The sequence below is a fragment of the Diabrotica virgifera genome, chromosome 8 (assembly GCF_917563875.1).
Source record: "Diabrotica virgifera virgifera chromosome 8, PGI_DIABVI_V3a".
Taxonomy (NCBI): domain Eukaryota; kingdom Metazoa; phylum Arthropoda; class Insecta; order Coleoptera; family Chrysomelidae; genus Diabrotica; species Diabrotica virgifera.
Window position 1 is genome coordinate 162,509,050 of NC_065450.1, and position 24,613 is coordinate 162,533,662.

General features: G+C 32.4%; 1 long non-coding RNA gene across 1 annotated transcript; it reads left to right on the forward strand.

The window, feature by feature from the left end:
- Positions 1-21,505: 21,505 nt before the first annotated feature.
- LOC126890763 (uncharacterized) lies at positions 21,506-23,896 on the forward strand. The gene is made up of 2 exons (XR_007700452.1): positions 21,506-22,130; positions 23,614-23,896. It is a non-coding gene; the product is annotated as an uncharacterized LOC126890763 (long non-coding RNA).
- The last annotated feature ends 717 nt before the right edge of the window (positions 23,897-24,613 follow it).

Below are 24,613 nucleotides of genomic sequence, written 5' to 3' on the forward strand. Positions count from 1 at the left end.
TAAAAAGTAGTCACCCTTGTTGCAAAATAGCAATAATTGCGAATAAAAAAACATACAAAAATAAGTATTCGCATTTTACGTTTTTCAACCATTTATGCTACACATAGGACCTTCATATTTTACCCAGACAAACTTTATGATATAATAAAATAACACTGTAAGTTTCATTAAGATCGGTTTAATAGATTTTGCAAAATAAATTTTGCAGTCCAGCTTTCGCAAAAAAATTCATTTTTTTTAATGTTGCAGGACTGAAAATAAAGCAGATAACAAGTTGAATTTTTTTTGCTTATATAAGTGTACTGTATTTCATTTACAATTTGCAAAATTAAAATCGATTAATTACCACGGAATCAGGAAATGTTTTAAATAAACATTAATTTTTGGTGCTACGCGCAGGACAGCGGTGTTCGATTCACACAAGTTAGGCCTGTCGCCAGGGGGGTACAACGGCTTCCTTAATTCAGATGGACTTACCCAAGTTTTTTTTATATATTTTGACCCGTAGAATACGAATTTTTTGGGTAACAGCGATTTCTCGCAAAACAAAACATTTTTTTGTATTTTTTGGGTCATTTTAAGCAAAAAATATTCCTACAAGTTTTTTTGTAGAATGCATAGTTTTCGAGATAACCGCGGTTGAACTTTCAAAAAATCGAAAAATTGCAATTTTTGAACCCGAATAACTTTTGATTAAAAAATAAAGTAGCAATTCTGCTTACCGTATTTAAAAGGTTAAGTAAAATTATATCGGTTTTGATTATTTGCATTGCTAAAAATTAATTTTTTTAATGTTAAAAAAGCTATAAACACATAGTGTTTCCCGTGCCTAATACATGCGTTTTAACGCATGCTACGTAGAAATTGCCTCGCTTGCACTTGTAGCTACTCTACCTACTCGTTCGATTTTAAATGAGAAATCATTGAAAACATCACTCACGCACTAGGTGTTTATAGCTTTATTTAACAATAAAATAATAAATTTTTAGCAATGCAAATAATCAAAACCGATATAATTTGACCTAAAATTTCAAATGCGGTAAGCAGAATTGCTACTTTATTTTTTAATCAAAAGTTATTCGTGTTCAAAAATTGCAATTTCTCGATTTTTTGAAAGTTCAACCGCGGTTATCTCGAAAACTATGCATCCTACGAAAAAACTTGTCAGAACATTTTTTGCCTAGAATGACCCAAAAAATACAAAAAGATGTTTTGTTTTGCGAGAAATCACTGTTATGTAATTCCTCAAGTTCTTTGTCTATAACAATCTTATCGATATCCGGATCAACTGTTACCCAAAAAATTCGTATTCTGCGAGTCAAAATATATAAAAAAAAACTTGGGTAAGTCCATCTGAATTAAGGAGGCCGTTGTACCCCCCCTGGCGACAGGACTAAGTTGATTCCCACCAAAATTTCTTCCAATCTTTATCTCATATATTATTTTCTTACTCTATATTTTGTTGTATTTTAATATGTTAACACATATATTCCACAAAAATCAAACTAATTTTATTATTGTTTGTGAAATATTGCTTAAACAATTGCATATGTTTAAAAATAATAAACTTTTAATCTCTAAGTTAAAATATATGAACAAAGAAAGTTTTTGCTAATAAAAGTGTTATTTCAAAGAATAGAGTATGTGATTTTATTTTGCAATAAACAAATTTATTTATTTATATTGAAATTTAATAAAAATTAAAATGTATCAATCATTATCAAAGGTCATTGGAATGCCCAATCAGAGCAAACTATCCGCTGTCCTGCGCGTAGCACCAATAATTAATGTTTATTTAAAAAAAATCCTGACGCCGTGGTAGTTAATCGATTTTAATTTTGAAAAATTGCAAATGAAATGTACAGTACACTTCTATATGCAAAAAAATTTTAACTTGCTATCTGCTTTATTCTCAGTCTTGTAACATTTTGAAAAAATGATTTTTTTTTGCGAAAGCTGGATTGCAAAATTTATTTTGCAAAATCTACTGAACCGATATTAATGAAATTTACAGTATTGTTTTACTGTGTTATAACGTTTTTCTGGGTGAAATATGAAGGTTTTAAGTATATAAATTGTTGAAAAACGTAAAATGCGAATACTTGTTTTTGTATAGATTTTTCGCAATTATTGCTATTTTGCAACAAGGCTAACTATTTTCTAAATTTTTATCAATTCTATATTATAGGAAATTTAGTTATGCAACTTTTATGTCCATACAACTTTTCTCACAAATGAATAATTTTAAAGTTATAATCAAAAAATGAAGAAAAAAAATCGAATTTTTCCTTCATTTTTTGACATTTTGGTTATTTAAACAATGTTCCGGACCTTTTTGAGGGGGAGGATAACTCAAATATTATTATTGATTTATTTTTAAGGAATTTCTGCAAAAAAATTTGAGTCACCTCTCAACGTCCAAATGTACTAATATTTTTACAAATGCGTCTTGGTCTATATGTATTTATATTAAAATCTTACAACAGGAGAAATTCACTTTGCATCTTTTTAACTTACAGTATTTCGACATTACTAAATAAAAAATTTTCGTTCTCAATTACTTCAATATCCGACATTGTTTTGTTTTTAAACGATTATAAAATGTAAAAAATCATGTTTTTGCCTATAAAACATTCCTTGTTGATTTTAGAGAAAAATGTTTCAAATAAAAAATATTCTAAAATAAACAATTGGAGATAATTGCAAGAACCCTTATTTTTGCAGTAATTTATAAATGTTAATAACTTATAACTATTATTTATTATAACAAAAATTTTTAACTTGTTTAAACAGATTATACAGCTTTCAAATAAAAATATTTGTAAAAATAAAAATGTATACCATTTTTATTCAGTTGCAATGCGAAGCCAAAACTGTCTTAATTTTTTTTTTGGGCCAGGAAAATGGGCCAAAAAGTTTTTCAATTAAAAATCTTTTAAAAATATTTAATTTACAAATATTTTAATTGGGTTGAAAAACTTAGTCTTTTATTTAGCAGATGCCGCTACGCACCTACTACCTTCTCGTCAGTTGCAATGGGGGGATTCATGTGTCGAAAATTTTTACCTGGGCCAGAGAAAGCAGCCTGTGCAGTCTCTGATGAACCTCTAAGAAGAGGTGAAATCGTCGATGAGAGTGCTGGCTGCACTCTCTGATCTGGGTAAAAATTAAGACAGTTTTGGCTTCGCATTGCAACTGAATAAAAATGGTATACATTTTTATTTTTATATTACTATTACTCCTATAGAGTAACTAGGTCCATTTTCCGTTGGAACTTTACCACGCTGCAGACGGGGGTTGTGAATTGCATAGTGTAGAATTCCTTCCCTTTTGTCTTCACTGCAGCATCCATTTGGCTTGCATATTGTAGAAGCCTTGGAGGTGTCACCAGGAAAATGGGCCAATAAGTTTTTCAATTAAAAATCTTTTAAAAATATTTAATTTACAAATATTTTTATTGGGTTGAAAAACTTAGTCTTTTATTTAGCAGATGCCGCTACGCACCTACTACCTTCTCGTCAGTTGCAATGGGGGATTAATGTGTCGAAAATTTTTACCTGGGCCAGAGAAAGCAGCCTATGCAGTCTCTGATGAACCTCTAAGAAGAGGTGAAATCGTCGATGAGAGTGCTGGCTGCACTCTCTGATCTGGGTAAAAATTAAGACAGTTTTGGCTTCGCATTGCAACTGAATAAAAATGGTATACATTTTTATTTTTATATTAGTATTACTCCTATAGAGTAACTAGATCCATTTTCCGTTGGAACTTTACCACGCTGCAGACGGGGGTTGTGAATTGCATAGTGTAGAATTCCTTCCCTTTTGTCTTCACTGCAGCATCCATTTGGCTTGCATATTTTAGAAGCCTTGGAGGTGTCACCAGGAAAATGGGCCAATAAGTTTTTCAATTAAAAATCTTTTAAAAATATTTAATTTACAAATATTTTTATTAGGTTGAAAAACTTAGTCTTTTATTTAGCAGATGCCGCTACGCACCTACTACCTTCTTGTCAGTTGCAATGGGGGGATTAATGTGTCGAAAATTTTTACCTGGGCCAGAGAAAGCAGCCTATGCAGTCTCTGATGAACCTCTAAGAAGAGGTGAAATCGTCGATGAGAGTGCTGGCTGCACTCTCTGATCTAGGTAAAAATTAAGACAGTTTTGGCTTCGCATTGCAACTGAATAAAAATGGTATACATTTTTATTTTTATATTAGTATTACTCCTATAGAGTAACTAGGTTCATTTTCCGTTGGAACTTTACCACGCTGCAGACGGGGGTTGTGAATTGCATAGTGTAGAATTCCTTCCCTTTTGTCTTCACTGCAGCATCCATTCGGCTTGCATATTGTAGAAGCCTTGGAGGTGTCACCAGGAAAATGGGCCAATAAGTTTTTCAATTAAAAATCTTTTAAAAATATTTAATTTACAAATATTTTTATTAGGTTGAAAAACATAGTCTTTTATTTAGCAGATGCCGCTACGCACCTACTACCTTCTTGTCAGTTGCAATGGGGGGATTAATGTGTCGAAAATTTTTACCTGGGCCAGAGAAAGCAGCCTATGCAATCTCTGATGAACCTCTAAGAAGAGGTGAAATCGTCGATGAGAGTGCTGGCTGCACTCTCTGATCTAGGTAAAAATTAAGACAGTTTTGGCTTCGCATTGCAACTGAATAAAAATGGTATACATTTTTATTTTTATATTAGTATTACTCCTATAGAGTAACTAGGTCCATTTTCCGTTGGAACTTTACCACGCTGCAGACGGGGGTTGTGAATTGCATAGTGTAGAATTCCTTCCCTTTTGTCTTCACTGCAGCATCCATTTGGCTTGCATATTGTAGAAGCCTTGGAGGTGTCACCAGGAAAATGGGCCAATAAGTTTTTCAATTAAAAATCTTTTAAAAATATTTAATTTACAAATATTTTTATTAGATTGAAAAACTTAGTCTTTTAAAAATATTTGTATTTTGAACGTTGATAGGTACACGTGTGGTAAGTTATTTTAAAAAGTCTACAACAGGAAAAAATATGCAGCTTTATTTTTTTATAAATAAATTAATTCCTTATAACAAAACTAAAGCATCCTTGATATTTAGTATTGCGTTAGTTAGAACGGCTCTACTCGAGTTACGTTGGATTAAAAAAAATGAAGAAAATTGCTCTATAATTAAGTATTTTCTATGGGAAATAAGCCACAATTTTACTAAAAAATGAATTTATTAAAGTTTCGTTTTATAATTTATATAATAGTATTTTGTATTTTGACAACGAAACCCGATTTGGTCTTCGAAACGTTAATAAATTTATTTTTTAGTAAAATTGTGGCTTATTTCCCATAGAAAATACTTAATTATAAAAATGCCACAAGGAAATAGCTTCAGAACAACATTGCTCTGTAATACCTAGAAAGTCAAGAAAATACATGTTTTTAAGGTATACCGATTTTGAACTTTGAGTGGTTTTTATGATGAATGGTGATTTTTGATCATTATATGATGATGAATGTAGTTTATTTTCGAATACTCGTACCTAAAGTATCATTTTTTTGCAATGTGATAGCAAAAGAAGCAAAAAATGAAATCTACCGAAATTTGAAAATTTCTACCGAAAAATAGGAGCAGTCTCCCGAAATTTTGTCCAAGACCTGTGGCAACACTGCTCAAATATTATATTTTCCAGATTTATCCATACGACTTACACTTGATCGAAGGATAAAATACACTATATAATCCCAGATATCTACGGTATCAAAAGGATTGATAGACATTTCACGACTATTAATCTCACTGGTCGTTCTTTACCATAAAGTTTAACCTTTCTACCATCAATGGATATGTACGCATGGATTATCTAGTAAAATACAAATTTTTATATCTTTATTGTATCGCAAATTTGAAACGTGACTTTTCGTGAGATAAGTTTTATACCCAGTCTAATGTATTTGCATTTTAAAATATCATTTTTGTTATTCTTCAAATTGAGAAAAATATTTCCGTTGTTTATGGTTCCACTGGTACTCAAACAAATGCGCCTGCAGATTATTTTTCAGAGAAGGATGTTTTATTAGATTTTATGGCTTCTTTCAATTCTTTGGAAGCGGATGTCGTGTAATTTATTGTTGTACTGATGGCTTAAAGTTTAGAGTTAACAGAAAAAAAAATAAATAATAAAAAATTACTATAGACTAAATACATGGGAGTCCATGCACCCATTGACCCCCCTGTATCCGCGCCTCCACCCTGGTACGTCCGTTATGATGACCTCCACAAGAATGTACGAATGGAGTCCGTCGACAAGGAAATCCGAAAGCGCGCAGAAAGTCATGAAAATGACTTTTTTCTACGACTTTTAATAATATGCTCATTATTCGCTATTTTTGAATATATAATAACACCCATTACTTTACCTGTGAGTAATAGTTCATTACTCACGGGCTGAAGTTACTCACGGGTCATTACTTACGGGTTGAAGAAAATTTTTAAAGGATTTTAACTGTAACAATGGGTTAGTATATGTATTTTTTACATTTAAATTTCAATATTTGACATTTTAAAGATTGACGTTATTAAAAGGTAAATGAACAATCAGTATTAATTCCGTAAAAGGACTTACGGATATGAAATTTATATCGATGAATTCTGTTTTACTTACTGTTGATTGTAAAATAGATTTTTATGGAGAGCACACGTTCTTGTTCATGTAATTGCCTTAAAATATATGTCCTATTTTTAAAAGCCACCGCCATCCACCATTCCATGACACTATTAATGACAACTGTTTGATTGTTTCATAAGCTCAAGAAGGGTAATTCTAACATTGTTGCCATAGTTATATAAAATGTTTTCTTATGAAAAATAAAATCTTTCGATTTTAAATAATGTTAGTAGTTGATAATTATATTTTTCTACTAATCCAAATAAAAAAAGTTCGTAGAAAAAGTATAGTATTCTACTTGCATGTAATGGCTACTTTAGTATATAGAAAGTCTAATGCTCACAATCTTATTGAAGGTTTTTATTTCAACAGTTTTCGGGCGACCGGTTTCGGCGTTTACAGTTTATGCGCCATCATCAGGCCCTTCAGAAATTGAACAAGCTAAAATGAATAAGCTATGTTAAAATACAGTTGCCCTAGGTTGAGTTTTAGGTTTAAGTCTAACAATAGGTAACAAGTTATAAAAAGTTTCACCATGGTGTTCCAATAGACCAGTACTACTCTGACGTTAACTGTTTTAGTCAGTATATGGTATATAAAGTATTAATAATGAGATTATTGGTACTTACATATCAGTAAAAGAAATATACAGTGTACAATTTGATATTTTATTGTAACATTGGGCCCAAGTGTCTTCCTCGATTTCAAAATGTTACAATGTTACAATCAAACATCACATTGTACACCGTATATTTCTTGTACTGATATGTAAGCACTAATAATATCATTATTAATACTTTATACAGTCGAACCCGCTTATTAGAGTACCGGTTATAAGAATATTCCGGTTTATGGAATATAAATTCGAGGTTCCGAAACGTTTCCATTTACTCCTTAATAAATTTATCCGTTTATAGGAATACGTTTTAATAAAATATTACCGTTTAATCGAATATTATTTAGGTCAATGAATAAATTTTTACCTATAATGTTTTTGAAATTATGTCGGGTATTTTGTGTTTTATATTTTCTCGCCAAGGCCCTCTAAGGCCTGTAGTGCTGTTTTGTATATTTTGGGTTTGTCAGGTAATAATACTTTATTACTACTGTTTATGAGCACCAATTCAGTCGATCGCCGACAAAGGTCGGCGTACCGCGTATTTTACAGGTCGTAAAATGATTTCATATTTTTGTCTACTAATTTCTATACCTACCTACCATATTATTACCACCCACTTGCTTGTTATAAAAGTTTTAGAAACAGTTAATCGGCCATCGTAACCGTTTGTAATGTTATAGCAAGTTTTATGGAGGGCCAATCCAATGTAAATTTTTCTAATTTTTAAATTTAGAATAAGTGACTAGTATTTTATGTAACAAAACAAAACAAAACAAGCTTTTTACCCATATTATTTTTCAAGACATAATAATAAGAAATATTTACATATTTATGTATATTGCATAGGTACATTTCGTATTAATTACCTGTATGCATCCACATAATATATTGTAATTTGTGTTTTTTAATAAATAAGTAATAGTCACACTACTGTATTGTTGACATAAAAAGAACTAAAACTATATACATATACACATTCGGTACACTTATTTCGGCTAGCCACCAATGCTCGGTTATTAGAATATCCTGGTTATAAGAATATTTTTGATCGGCACGAAGACTATTCCAATAAGCGGGTTCGACTGTATATCATATACTGACTAAAACAGTTAACATCAGAGTAGTACTGGTCTATTGGAACACCATTGTGAAACTTTTTATAACTTGTTACCTATTGTTAGACTTAAACCTAAAACTTAACCTAGGGCAACTGTATTTTAACATACCTAGCTTATTCATTTTAGCTTGTTCAGTTTCTGAAGGGCCTGATGATGGCGTATAAACTGTAAACGCCGAAACCGCTCGCCCGAAAACTGTTTAAATAAGAACCTTCAATAAGATTGTGAATATAAGTCATGGTCACTCGTTGTGAATAGTCGTGTATATGAGTGCTCCCGAAATTTTTAAAATAAGTAGTAATTCGTTTCAGTAATAAAGTTCTCATCTTTGTTGAGTGGTGACAACTGATGTTGCAGTACTTAGTGAAGGTCCAAGTAAGTTAGAAATATACTAATTAATAGAGAAATTTGAGCAATTACAGTAATACAGTGTATTGGTGAATATTAAATTAATAACTGTTAAAGGGATCCATACACGTATAATGGCAACAAAAACTAGAAGCGGAATCTTATCAAGTGGTGCTTCTTTGGACGAAAACAGTTTAGAAGTCATAATATCAAAAGTATGTCAAAAGTTTATGACAAAACTGGACCAGAATTTAGATAATTTGGAGAAAAAATTTGATGATTTGGAGAAAAAATTTGATGCAGTTCAGGATACACTTAATGATGTATCACAACAAATATTAAATATGAAAACAAACATAGAAACACACACAACAGAAATTAGCAACATAGCAAAAACAATTGATGACATAGAGGCACTTCAAAAGAAAAGGACCCTGCGTTTTGATGGCATTAATGAAACTAATAATGAAAATTTGATGTCCGTTGTCATAAATATTATAAACAACACATTGAAAATAAAATGCAATTCCAGCGAAATTTCTAATTTATACAGACAAGGTAAATTAAACTTGCAAACTAATAAATCGAGAACAGTGGTGGTAGACTTTAGTTCTTATTTGAAGAAAAAGGAAATTCTAAGTGCTAGAAGACAATTAAGAGAAACAAAAATATTTGTGAATGAAGATCTAACGAAACATAGGTATTCATTATTGAAGAAGGCAAGGAGTAAGTTCTGGAAGACTGAGGCATGGAGTTACGATGGTAGAGTATTTATAAAGAAGAATGATGAAATTAAAGTGATTACTTGCGAATCGGATCTTGACAATTAACGTGTGTGGGCTACTTTATACTCAAAGTTTCTGTAATGTGTATATCAGTGACTGATAAATTTTTGTTGATAGTAATTTAGATATATTAATTTGGAACTTAAATTCGTTGATTTTGGTTTGTAGTGTATAAGAGGATAAAAATATTGATGTTGTTAATGAGTTACTTATAGAAAAACTGGATGTTTTAAATTATTTCAATTATTGTTTTAAGTTATTTGGTTTGTCAAAAATTTATGAAAAGAATTTACTACGGTATAGTAGAAATAAAATAGGTGTAAAAAAATATATATTAAATAATAAATATAATATGATTAGGATTTGATATCAGGGGACAACTCAATTCATGACAGGGATTCACATAAACTTTCAGAATTGTAGGGGACTGAACACGAAAACTGCGGAATTCTATAAAAATTGCTTGGAAGGTAATTATGATGTAGTACTAGCTGTAGAAACATGGCTTCGGGAGGATATGGTTGATGGAGAACTAATTGATATAAATGTATTTAACTTATTGAGATCTGACAGAAACCAGGAGATTTCTGGCAAAACTAAGGGAGGAGGAGTATTAATGGTAATAAAAAAGGAGCATAAGATTTTAAAAGTAGCACAACATTGTTCATCTTTTGAAATTTTGGTTGCGGATTTAAAAATTATTAACAAATTAAGTATAAAATTAATTGGAGTGTATATTCCACCAGATTGTAAATTACATGACTATGAGAATTGCTTCGAATTGTTACAAACACATATTACTGATATTAATAACACGTTTATTTTTGGCGACTTCAATATTGCAGACATTAAAGGAACCGAAAATCTAGATTTTACTAATGGCAGTGCTAAGTTTAAAAGCATGATTGAGTTTTTAAATTTTAATTCATTTTTGCTTTATAACAATGTAAAAAACTGGCAGGGCAAAACTTTAGATCAAGTAGTAGCATCTGCAGATAATATAATTAGTTGTAAGGTATGTCAAGAGCAGTTACCGTTAGTAAAGGAAGATAGATTACATCCATCTCTGGAAATTCAACTTTCATTTACAGTATCAAGTTTTAGACAAACAGATAAGTTAGTTGGTAATAGATTTAATTTTAAAAAAGCAAATTTTGATTTGATGTGTGATTTGATGGGAAATATGACGTGGGAAGCTGTAACAGAGGAAATAGAGGTAGATAAAGCTCTAGATATCTTTTACTCAAAAGTACTTAATATATTTGAAGGATATGTACCACAATATAATATTTACAAGAATTATTCTAATTTTCCGAAATGGTTTACGCCTGATATCAAAAAGTTGCTCAAACAAAAAAATAATTTTAGAAAGTTAAGACATGTTTCAATTTATTTTAACAATCAATTTATAGAGACCAGAAAAAACTGAAATCATTAATTAACATAGAGCACAGGAAATATATACGGCAAATTGAGGAAAATATAGAAAATGAGTTTAACAATTTCTGGAATTTCATTAATAATAAGAATTCTAAGTCTAATCAAACAGAAATATTTTATTTTGGGGGTAAAGAAATAAATCAGAGTGATACTGCTAATGAGTTTGCGAAATATTTTGAATCTGTTTATTCTACCGACATTTCTAGCTATAACACTAATTTTACAAATATTATTAGTAATAACAATGTTTTGAATTTACCATCAATAACAAGCGTAGATTATGATAATGCAGTCAAAAAGCTGAAACCAAAGAAAGCTGCCGGTATAGATGGCATCCCCCCGTATATTTTAAAGGCATGCCAAGAGTGGTTAAAGTTACCATTATTACATATTTTTAATCTAATAATAACTTATTCAAAATTTCCAGAAAAATGGAAACTATCTTCAATTACTCCAATATATAAGGCGGGTAACAAAAGAGATATTGAAAATTATAGAGGAGTCGCTATTATGTGTGCTCCATCAAAAATTTTCGAACAAATATTGCATGCTCATGTATATAATCACGTCAAAAATAGTATTTATGATCATCAACATGGTTTCATGTCGGGTCGCTCGATAAACACAAGTTTTATTTCATTCACCGAGTCTGCAAACAATGCGTTAGAAAAACAATTGCAATTGGATGTAGTGTATACGGATTTCGAAAAAGCCTTTGATAAAGTAAAACACGATGTTCTTTTAAGAAAGTTATGTAATTTTGGTTTATCTGATAATCTAATAAAGTTATTTAAAAGTTATGTGCAGAATAGGAGTTTTGTTGTAAAACACAATGGAAATACTTCTGGTAAATTTAAGGCTAACTCGGGAGTACCACAAGGGTCTAATCTTGGACCACTTTTGTTCTTAATGTTTATAAGTGATTTAGCAAACGTCATCCAGTATTCAGATTACTTATTATTTGCAGATGATTTTAAGTTATTCAAAATAATTCAAACTGTTAGGGATTGCGTAATGATTCAAAGGGTGACAATAATAAGATCAAATTCAATATAAATAAGTGCTACGTTATGTCTATTACCCGTAAAAGAGAACCAATAGTATTTGATTCTTTAATAGGACTGAATGTTTTAAAAAGGACCAGTGAGGTCAAGGATTTGGGTTTGATTTATAATAATCAACTGTCATTTGCTACACATATTGGTAAAGCTGCAAAACGAGCGGACCGTATGCTGGGTTTTATATGTCGACAAACTTGCGATTTTACTAGTATTAAGGGTATAAAAATATTATATAATACTTTAGTTAGACCAATATTAGAATTTGGTTCCATTATTTGGGGACAACAACCTCAAGTACATTTAGAGGTACTAGAAAAAGTTCAGAATAAGTTTCTTCGTTATTTGTATTTCAAAAAACATCATCGATGGCCTGATTATGGAACCATAAGATCAACCATGCTAAGGGAAGAATTTGAAGTTTTGTCTTTGACTAGTAGGCGCAAATTTGTAATGGCAATGATTTTATATAAAATAATTAATAATATTTCAGGTACAATTGATTTACGAATGCGGATACCATTTAATGTTCCTCGAAAAGCAACGAGATATCAGTTGTTGTTTGGAAAAATAAGAACATCTGTTTGCTCTCCTCTAGAGGCCATGTTGAAACTAGCGAACAATATAAATTTAGTAAAAAACATTGATTTTACAATGTCAGTTGGTTGCTATAGACATATAGTGCAAGAGCACTTTAAACTAGTAGATGGATAATAGATATCATTAGTCTAGCTGTTTTTGTGTTAAAATCTTCTATATCTGCCTATCAATAGTTGTGCTAATGACTGTATATATTAGTTATATTTGTTATATAAAGTTTATGATTATAACTGTCCATGTAAAAAGGTTTTAGGACCTGTTTGGATTTTTATAAATAAATAAATAAATAAATTAGACTTTCTATATCCTAACATTTAGATCATAAAATTTATTATAATAATAAAAGTTAGCAGAAAAGTGAAAACAGAAAACCAACAACTACTATTAATAATTCAACTTTACGAAAAATATGTTCTGATATATTTTTGTCTTCTGGCGATCTACTCCCATTGGGGGATCCCAAACGTACAAATGAAAAGCAAATATTTCGCGTGTTTTAATTTTTCCTTTACTTCGTCTATATTTTTACAAAAAATAAATCACCGATATTAATCTACCACACGAGACTAAAAAAGATTTAATACTCTACCAAGTTATCGATTCCACCGAGGAAAACTTTATAAACAAGGGTACCTTACAGCCACAGGAAAAATAATTTTCCGGCGTGTAATACATCAAGACATATTTACCTCGGATTTTTACAGGAACTAATCTGATGTCCCGTGGGATGCAGTCCCGTAACTATTACCTGCTTTTATACATCATCTTGATTGGCCTTATCTCCCTTTGGAATTATCAATCTCTGTTTAACAGCTCGTAAAAGGAAACCTTAATAGAAAGTTATTTTTCTTTGACCTTCTGGTTATATAAAATAGTAAGATTTGAACTTTTACATTGTGTGATATATTACTTTGCTTAAATGATAGATTAATATCAATATTCGAGGTTATCCAGGAAATTCTAACAGACTAAAACTTATTAGCAATACATAGGTTTTAGTATTCACTAGCAGATATAGTGTTCTTTTATCGTTTTCAAGACTTTTTTATACGGTGTAAATATACACTAGCGTATGCAGATGACATCGGTATCATAGCAAGAAAAAAGACGGATTTGGTCCAGGTGTTCACAGCATTGGAAGCATCACCATAAAGAATGAGGCTACACGTTAACACAGAAAACACGTTAAGGCTAATAAAACTAAGTATATAAAAATGACAAACGGTAATCAAGTAGCAAAACTCGAAGATCTAATGGTTGGAACATATACTTTCAAAAGAGCAACAGTCCATATGTCTAAGCTCACAAATCAACCAAAGTAATACAGTAACTGCAGAAATTGACAGACGTATATATCTAGCAAATAGAACATACTATGTATCAAAGAAACTTTTAACATCAAACATAGTCTCAAAAATAACGAAAATATTGGAGCTTCAAATTCCCCTAGAAATCCCTAGCTCAGTTCCCAAGCACAGAACAAAAAGTTATTTGCTATTCCTTGTGTGATAGAACGAAAAAAGGAGAAATTGTCATTCGTCAGCTATCAATTTAATATTATATGACGTCATTCTTCTTCTTTTAATTCTTTTTTGGGGTTATGTCCTTGACAATTTACCTAGTTAACTCAGGAAAAAGAAGAAGTTGTCATTTGTCAGCTGTCAAATAACCTCTATCTTCTTCTTATTCTATTTTGGACTCTCCTTGACAATTTACCCAGTGATGTATGTACAAAAGAAAGAAAAGTGTATCGTTGTATTTGAATTCTACATCTTTAATCACTGTGTGCTAGGTGACGCCAGCAATAAATATAAAAATTATGCCAATCTTTAAAAATACCTAGATTTCAAAGATAAATCAAGAAAAATCCCTTTCTTCACTGAAGCTCCAAAAAACCCTAGATTCGGGTAAAATCCCTAGATATGGCAAGCCTGATACAGGACTCTAATCAAGCCCATCCTCACGAGTCAGAAACCTGGGCGATAACAAATAGTGATGAAGAACGGTTAGGCTGTTTTGAACGTAAAATACTCAGACAGATCTATAAAGGCGTGGAGGAAAACGGATTATGACGTAGATGCTATAATTTTGAGTTTTACCGTCTATATAGGGAGCCTAGTGTTGGCAGGCCTATCAAAATAAACAGACCACGGTGGGTATGCCACTTAGAGAGAATGAACAAAACAGAGGTCGAAACACATTTAGAACGAAAGACTGGATAGAGTGAAGATAAGAAGGAGGCCCAGAGCACGATTTAAGGATCAGGTGGAAGACGATATAACAGTGTTAAGAGTACGAAATTGGAAAACCAAGGCGAATGGTAAGAAGAAATGGAAGCTGATTCTAGAGCAGGCCAAGACCCACCATGGGTTGTAGAGCCAATGATTATAAAGATGCAAATATACATCATCATGATTATCATCATCAACCCGTACGCGTCCACTGCTGAACATAGGTCTCCCTCGGCTCTCTCCATATATCTCTGTTTTGTGCGGCTTGCATCCAGTTACCGATGACATGCTTCAGATCGTCGGTCCATCTGCTTGTTGGGCATCCTCTGCTTCGTAGTACTTTTTCTCGTGACACTTGACAATACGTTTTGTTCATCGGTTGTAAGACAATCTGGCCACGTGTCCTGTCCAATTCCACTTTAGCGACGACCTATTTTTTCGACAGCGTCTATTGTTTTTGTTCTACGACGTATTTCTTCGTTTGAGATTCGGTCTCTCAGGGAGACACCAACATCTGGGGCTCCATAGCCCTTTGAGTTACGCGAATCTTATTTACTACCTTTTTGTTTAGTTGTTTAGTGTTAATGTTTCTGCTCCATAAGTGAGTACAGGCAACACACACTGGTCAAAGGTATTCCTTTTCAGGCATATGGGTAAGTCCAATTTAAATACATAGTTCAGTTTACCAAACGCTGCCCAGGCTAATCCTTTGTGACGTAAGAGCTCTCACGTCTGGTTAACTCTTCCCAACCGAATTTCATATCACAAGTACTTATAAGATGCAGTCTGCTCAATATCCATTCCATTTACAACAACATTTCCAGCTAGCACCAGATTAGTCGTTATTTGCGTCTTGTTGATGTTAATCTTTAGTCCGACCTCTAAGGAAGCTTGATCTAATGTTTTCAACATTATTATTGTATCATCCATACGATCGGCTATAAGGACGTTGGCATCTGCGAATCTCAAATGATTGAGCTTCTCTCCATTTATGTTGATACATTTTCGTTCAGATCTGCCTTCTTAAAAGTGTGTTCCAATATGATTGTGAATAGCTTTTGGTAAGATGGTGTCTCCTTGTCGTACTCCTCGGTGTATACAATATTTATTTGTTTGTTGTTCAGATAGTCTTACACTATCCGTTGCCTTTTGGTAGATATATTTGATCATGAAAGCGTTTGATAGAATACAATTAATAGATGTGATACACCTACTATATGACAAAAATTTATCACTGAATATCATAAAACTGATAGAAAACATATATTAAATAAGAAATAAAATAGAAATTAAAGTCAATGGAATAATAACAGAACCCATATAAGCAAACACAAGAATCAGGCAAGGATATTCACTACGCCTTCTGGTTTAACATAATGTTAACGTGAAGAAAAAAAGAGGGTACAAAATTGGCGATAGAGAGATAAAAATACTCTGTTACGCTGATGACACCGTGTTAATAGTAGAGTGAGAAGATGACTTAAAAAGATTACTGCACGAATTTAACATTAACGCAAAAAAAATGAATATGAAAATACCAGCCCAAAAAACAAAAAGCCTAGTAATAGCCAAAGAACCAATAAGATGCAAATTGGAGTTAGACAATCAAATTATACAACAAGTAATGACTTTCAAATACCTGGGAATTAATCTATCAGTCGACAACAATATCGAAGAAGAGGTAAAAGACCAAATAATTAAAGCCAGTAGAACGGCAAGATGCCTAAACGACACAATTTTGAAAAACAAACACCTAAAGGCGGAGACAGATATCCGCGCCACGAACTCCGCGCCGTGTGTGCGCCGCGCGTTCGTGGCGCGGTTAATGTTCGTTAAAATTTTTCATTTTGACGATCCAGAGGAAACTTACGAACATTTAGTAATTGTAGATAATCATGTCTCTGTCCTGTACTTCTACTACATTTTATTTTGGTATTGTTCTGAAACTATTGTCTTGTGTCATCTTATGCAATTTACTATTTTATGTGGAATAAGCCACAGTTTGGGAACATTTCGGGAACTACCTTTTTCGCTTCCCGGCAACACAAATATAATGGTAGGGAGCCCAAGCGGGGATTTTTGCAGTTATTCGAGCGCGTCAGATTATCATATGGGGAGAAACGTGGTACCCTGCAGATGTACCTCCACCATATATTGGCTCTTAACACAGGGGAGTTCATTCAGGGGGGCCCGAAAAAAAATCTATCCTTAAAAATACTCGAAATTGTCAGATTAAGATAAGGTAAGTCAAGTACATGCAAAAGAGTCTATATTTCAAAAATATGACGATTTGAGAGGGGCGTACGGAAATGGGCGAGTCAAAGTTTCACAAAAAAAGCGAATATTTCGCGAAATGAACGTCAGATTGAAAAACTAAAAACTACGTGTTCAATATTTTTCAAAAATCTATCGAAAAATACCAAACTTGACCCCCCACGGAGAGGGGTGGGGGCTAAATTTAAAATTTTAAATACAAATCCCGCGATCTTTCGCAAAATAAACATCATATCGAAAAACTGCAAAATACACTTTATCAATATTTTGGAAAAATCTATCGAATGGTTCCAAACACGACCCCCCACGGAGGCGAGGTGGGGGGTTACTTTAAAATTTTAAATGGTAGCCCCCGTTTCTTATTGCAGATTTGGATTTTTTGTATAAAAATAAACAACTTTTATTCGAAACATTTTTTTGAATTATGGATAGATGGCGCTATAATCGGAAAAAACTTTGTTGGAAATGGAAAATTAAATTAAAAATATGGGAAGTCTCCACTAAAATGGAAAATTTTACTTAACTTTTTTGGTTTTAGGACCTAATAATCACAACCCAATAGGTCCCCAAAGCGCTCGAGTGACTGCACATTTAGCATACTTTGCTCCCCTACCATAATATATCTGCTTGTTCCTAAAACCAGAAACAAAATTAGAGAACTATAGGTACTTCCAAGTAATGCGTTACCTTTTTGGTTTTCCAGTGACACAATTGTAATGTATCTGCTTGTTTCAACTGCGTAGCTTCACTAGAAACGAAATTAGAGGACTATAGGTTCTTCCAAGCCCTGTGTTAACTTTTTCGCTTTCCGGTGACCCAATTATAATATATCTGCTTGTTCCAACTCAGTTGCTTCACCAGAAGCGAAGTTAGGAAACTATAGGCTCTTCCAAGATGTGCGTTACCTTTTTCGCTTTCCGACGACACAATTATAACATATCTACTTGTTCCAACTCAGTTGCTTCACCAGAAGCGAAGTTAGGAAACTATAGGCTCTTTCAAGTTTTGCGTTACCTTTTTGGCTTTCCGGTGACCCAATTATAATATATCTGCTTGTTCCAACTCAGTTGCTTCACCAGAAGCGAAGTTAGGAAACTATAGGCTCTTCCAAGATGTGCGTTACCTTTTTCGCTTTCCGACGACACAACTATAACATATCTACTTGTTCCAACTCAGTTGCTTCACCAGAAGCGAAGTTAGAAAACTATTGGGTCTTCCAAGTTGTACCTTACCTTTTTCGCTTTCCGGTGACACAATTATAATATTCCGCTTGTTTCAACTGCGTTGCTTCACCAGACACGAAGTTAGAAAACTATAGGTTCTCCAAGTCGTGCGTTACCTATTTCGCTTTCCGGTGACACATAATATATATCTGCTTATGAATGTTTTTTTGATATTGATAACTATTTCCGAAGTGAAAGTCGAAAGGTCAAGTAAACTTGATTTCAAACTCGAATTGTGGCTTATGCCCAAATAAAATAGTAAATCTTATTTTTAATACATGTTATTTTTAGTACAACAATGAACTAACATTTTTTAAAAAAGGTCCGCAGTTTTTGGAAGGCAAAAACTAAAAGACCAAGGAGAAGATCTAGACAGAAATGGGAGCACCAGGTTATGAGAGATATCAAAATCCTGAAAGTGAGAAACTGAAGGGAACTACGCACATATCGAAATGACTGGAAGAAAATTGTAACGAAACCCAAATCATACAACAAACTTCGACAACGTTCGGAGTGATTCACCGCAATAAGCGAATCATAGAGGTCTAAAGGCGAATTTACACTTATTCATTTTAGATGTACATTGCGGATGAATCATCCGCAATGAAAGGTATAAACATACTCTGCATATACATTTCATCCAAGATGCACATCCAAAGTAAACAGTGAACAAAGTAGAACGTCTTCCTACTTTCGATGAACTGGCTGGATGATTCATCCACCGTGAACCCCTAGTGTAAAGTGTAAACTTGTTTTTTTCGGATCATTGAACATTCCATGCCATCAAAACGTTGTTGAATAATTTTTTTTGATACATAAAATGGCTTTTCAATGGAAAGACGAACATATTATATATTTCTAGAAATATATCGTAATCCCGAGTGCCTGTGGAATATTCAATCTGAGGACTACAATAAAACCGTAAAATATAATCCGTGAAAATGCATACCAGTCTGTATTAAAAGAGCTACATTTATCTGGATTAAATATAGGCAACATAAAATCAAAAATCAAAACTATCCACACTCGCTATTGTTCAGAGTTAGCAAAAATTAGGAAGTGAGAAAAGAGTGAATCAGGAAGCGCTGTTGTCTATTCTCTTCGTTTATTTTGGTTTAAAGAGGCAAATTCCTTCTGATTTTTTTCTAATTTTCGCCATTTTTCTAGTATTGCTTTACTTATTAACTCCACGCCGACACTTCCAATCGTATTCGCCATTTTGAAAAGACTGTGAAACGAATTCCGTCCGTGAAAATGTAAATTGCTGGCCTTTCAATCTGCACTTTCACTATTCATGTATCATCCGCAGTGTACGTCTAAAGTGAATAAGTGTAAATTCGCCTTAAGAGTGACAAACTTTTCATCCGGAATGAAAAGCCCCGATGATGATTATGATCTTCAATACATTTTTTCTTCGGCAGAAAGTAGAGTTTGTAAATGTTTATAATTTCTTCTCCAGTGTTTCACAGGTTTTGAGATTTTAAGTTGCACAATTTCTATTTTAGTTTTAATTATCGTATCATTACTAGTATAATACTACTTGTATAGAAAGCATAAAAACCTTTGGATATTTTAAGGAAAGTCAGTAATTTTAATTTTGATACTTTTTCTCATTAAAAACGGTGGCAAAAAACCCATAAAAAATTCGACGAGATAAAAATCTTGTTGAAAAAGACATTAGTCAAAACGTCTGTGCCATTTATACTTTTAGTCTGGTATAAAAATGTTAAATGGCGTGAATTAGATAGCGATATTATTTTTTGATAAGGCGAAATAGCTAACGTTTTCGCTAAATTTAGTTTCCATAAAATAATTTAATAAATCTTCTAAAATATTCAAAAATATAAGCCTCTGGCGAACGCATAAAATGAAAAATGCAAATCGGGCCTTAATCAGACAGGCTGCGGAAATGAAAATGTCCCACATTTATCAACAGTATTAAAATTAAAGATCGGGCTCCTCCGCCACTCGGAAAGGTATTATATATTATCATCACCGAGCAGAGTAGCACTTGCCCATACGTTTCCATATAATTAACATATTATATTAATATTTAGTACATTTATTAACGTAATAATGATGTTTTCCGTCGCCATGCGACGGGGGTACAATCAATTGCAACTCCGTCCATTTTTTTAAGACTCTCTGAATTTTTTCTGGCACCCTGGATTTTAATCTGACACCCTCCAATTCTTCCTGGCTCCCTTCAATGTTTTCTGACTTCTTCCAATTTTTCCTTACTCTTTCTAATTTTTCCTTACTCTTTCTAATGTTTCCTTACTCTATAATTTTTTCTGACTCTCTAATTTTTCCTCCCTATAATTTATTTTGATTATAATATACTGTTAATGAATGGGCCATGGCTTAACCTTAGATTCCTGAGCATAAAATAGGTTCTTCTTCTTCTTCGTCTAGCCATTCACGTCCACATCTGAACATAAGCCTCTTCAAATCTTCCTTTCCATTGTTTTTTTTTTGTACGCTACTTGTAGCCAATTTTTCCCGGCCGTTCGTTTCAGATCATCTGTCCATCTCATAGGTCTGCCTCTGGGTCTTTTGTATTCGTATGGTCTCCAGGTTAGAATTGTTCTGTGCCATTTGTTAAACTTGCTCCTAGCTACATGTCCAGCGTATTCCCATTTCAATTTTAGTGATTTTTGAACCACATCGACTTTGGTTTTCTTTCTTATCCATGTGTTTGTTTTCCTGTCCTTAAGTGATATGACTAGCATTTCTTTTTTCATCGGGTGTTGAGTGACTATGAGTATGTTCATATTCATTTTTGTGATTGTCCATGTTTGTGCCCCATATGTTAATATCGGAATAATGCATGCATCAAAAACTTTAGATCTAAGATGTAGTTGAATTTGCTGATTTCTGAGTATGCAGTGATGGGCGCACTAATAACCGGCAAAATAACGCATAAGATGGAAAACATATTAAGTTGTTAGATAAAAAGAGATGAACCTAGAAGAGGTGTTAAATTTAGCGATAGTAACTTATTAATTATTGATATTATTATATTGATTGTTTCCCACCTTTAGACGTATCGGACGAGTTAGAGAAATGCCACTGTCAAAGTGATAGTTTTAGTTGACATACTTCTCTGATACGTCTAAAGGTGGGAAACAATCAATATGTATGATACATAGAGGTATATATTGACATAGAGAGAGTGTCATTCGGAGCGAAGTGACGACACCATCTTTTTTCTTTGGATTAGTGCTACTTCACTCTTACACATAGTAAAGCTGCGACAGTATGATAAACGTCATTTTTAAGTTAGGAGAAGTACGAAGTTAGCTGATGTCTTTCCTGTTATTTTTATTTAGTCACTGTTTACATTGGACATTGACATTTATTTGTAGATGTTGTTAGACGAATATTCTGTTTGGTTTTGTTTTTTATTGTTAATTGTGCAGCGAAATTGTGATAGTAAATTAAATATAAAGTTGTTTATAGCCTACAGAACTGAATTATCCCATAGTAATTATCAGTTTGTGTCAATTTGTTTGTGTGCAAAAAAGAAAAAACACCTTTCCTTGTGTTTGACCGACTTGTAGCAAGGGCTTTCTTGAGAAGCCTGTAAATTGCGGGAATTGGACAGACAGGGATAAAATCCTCACTTTTTACTGTTCCCAAGGCTATACATTTCCCCCATGCAATACATTTAAATGAATTTTATCCAAACAAAGGCAGGAACATTGGATAAAAGCAATAAAGAGAACAGACCACAAATTAAAATATGAGAGTATGTAGTAAACATTTTATAAGTGGTAAGTTTAAAGTAATTCAACTAAGTAATAAGTTTTTAAAATGTCTACAATAAAAATATATATGTACTTACCAATTCGGTTCTAGTTTAGAACAAGGGTTATGTAAAGAAAATCATGCTTGACCATGTAAGATATAGTGTATTACAATATGGTTAAATGCAAAGCTTAATAATGCCTTAATGCATATAGCCTGCCTAAACTGTCCTTAAATCTTCTTCTTCTAATGACACTACAACCATTTGTAAATCTTTGCCTGCTTAACAGCATTCTTCTATTCTGCCCTGTTGCTACTTTCCTGCACCACTGCCTGATATTTATGGTTTTAAGATCCTTCTCTACATCGTCTATCCATCTGTTACAGGGCCTTCCTCTTGTTATATTTCCTTGGGGCTTCCATCTCTGACATCACAGCTCGATTATCTGACATTTTTGCTAAGCGACCAAGAAAGTTTAGTCTTTGACACTTTACAAATCTAACAATATCTGCGCTCTGCATTAGTTCATTCAGCTTGTGGTTCATTTTAATTATCCATGAACCATCTTTACAATGTGTTGGTCCAAATATGTTCCTTAGTATTTTACGCTCAAATATTCTCAGTTGATTTTCATTAGTGGTTGAGATGGTCCACATTTCACATCCATATGTGACCACTGGTCTAATTACTGTTTTGTAGATTCTAAGCTTATTCGCCCCGAGCGTTAACAAAGTGTCAAAGCAAAATCGACCGACCTGCTCATGGTGGCGGTTTTTTGAAATTTTATCAGGACGCTTTGTGTATGTTTAAATGAGACATTTAAAAAAAATGCCGTGTCACGCTAGTGATATTATGTATTAATATAAACAGAAATTAAAAACGCACTTAATCTGATATAAATTCTTCACTTTCCAATATTGATTATCAGTTTGATTTTGTATACATAACCTCACTATCGCAGTTTATGTCAATAAATCTTTATTAACGAAAAAGAAAATATTTTTGTTGCACTATAAATTACAGTATAAATTAATAACTAATGAATTCTAACAATTTTTTTCGGTTATTGTTACTACAAAATAAAATATTCAAGTTTAACAAAATAATCCCATAAGACTCAATGTTAAAACGTCCTTACAAAATCTGACAGCGTATCACGTGACTGTACGTAGAGGGGAGACGCACGGAGCCAATACTCACGATTCAGTAACAGTAACTTACTTTTCATTACGTCTTTGTATGCATAAAAACACTTCTTATTACCGATAAGAACCCGTTGTTATATTCCATTTAGGTATTTTTTTTTACTTTCATTAATATATAGACCAAACATAGCAACTTCCTGTTTCAGCTCTATAGCTTTTTCGCTTAATACATTTTTGTTGTGGCTTATTATGGCAATTGTCCTTAAATAATGTTAAAATACTCTTGTGATATTTTGTCATATTTGTATGATTTTTTTATGGTATACAATTTAGAGTTTTTATTTATGTATTTGTTGTTTTTAGGAATAAACACCAGCTATTTTAAATGTAGGAAAAGGAGAAACTGCTGGAATATAATTTTACACAAATGTTTTTGACTATTGAAGATTTGGATAAACAACAGAAGTTACTTTGGGCTATAGCTATGTGCAGATTTATTTCCTTGTGGATTACTATGTTTATTCTTTTTAACTATACTTCCTATATTGTTTGTGAGATTAATATTATTATTTAATTGATTATATTAATATTTTGTAATAATAATCAATGCTTTGGTTTAACAAATAGACAACTTAGAATAGAAAAATGCTTTATTGTCATGGAAAATTGTACAATTTATACACAAAACTTACAGAGTCATAAAAAACAATAATAAACTAAAACAATAACAAAAAAAATGTTAGGATATAAAGAGACTAACGCTCATAATTGTATTGAAGGTTTTTATATCCTCTTTAAATCCTAACATTTACACAATGTGCTCATACCAGCAACAAGTTTTTATACTTGTGTAATATGAGTCCTATTTGAGAGTACCAGTAGTAATGCAATAGGTCTATAATTGCAGGCATTAGATTTTTCACCACCCTTATGAAGAGGAATAATGATGGCTGTCTTTAGGCAGCTCTAGAAATTTACCTTTCTTAAGGGGCTATCCTAGTGTAAAAGTATGAAATTCATATACTTTTTTGGGAATTTCTAAAATAAAAAGTAGTGTACCAATTATTTTGAAAATTTTTTGCTCAATTAGAAATCCAATGAAATCAATTAATTTGTGGTCATCTGATTGAATACAACCAACATTATACTGAAAACAGATCCCATGGGCTGTTTTCACTCAATCATGTAGCTATGGATACCTACATTTCGTTTCATTTCAATTTTGACATTTCAAATATTCAATATTTCAAAATGTCACGATTTGGTTGTAATACTGATGAGAATATTAATGAAATTATTATTAATTTTATATCAGCAAAAAATTTTCTATCCGAATAACCCTCGAACATTGATAAATGCTCAA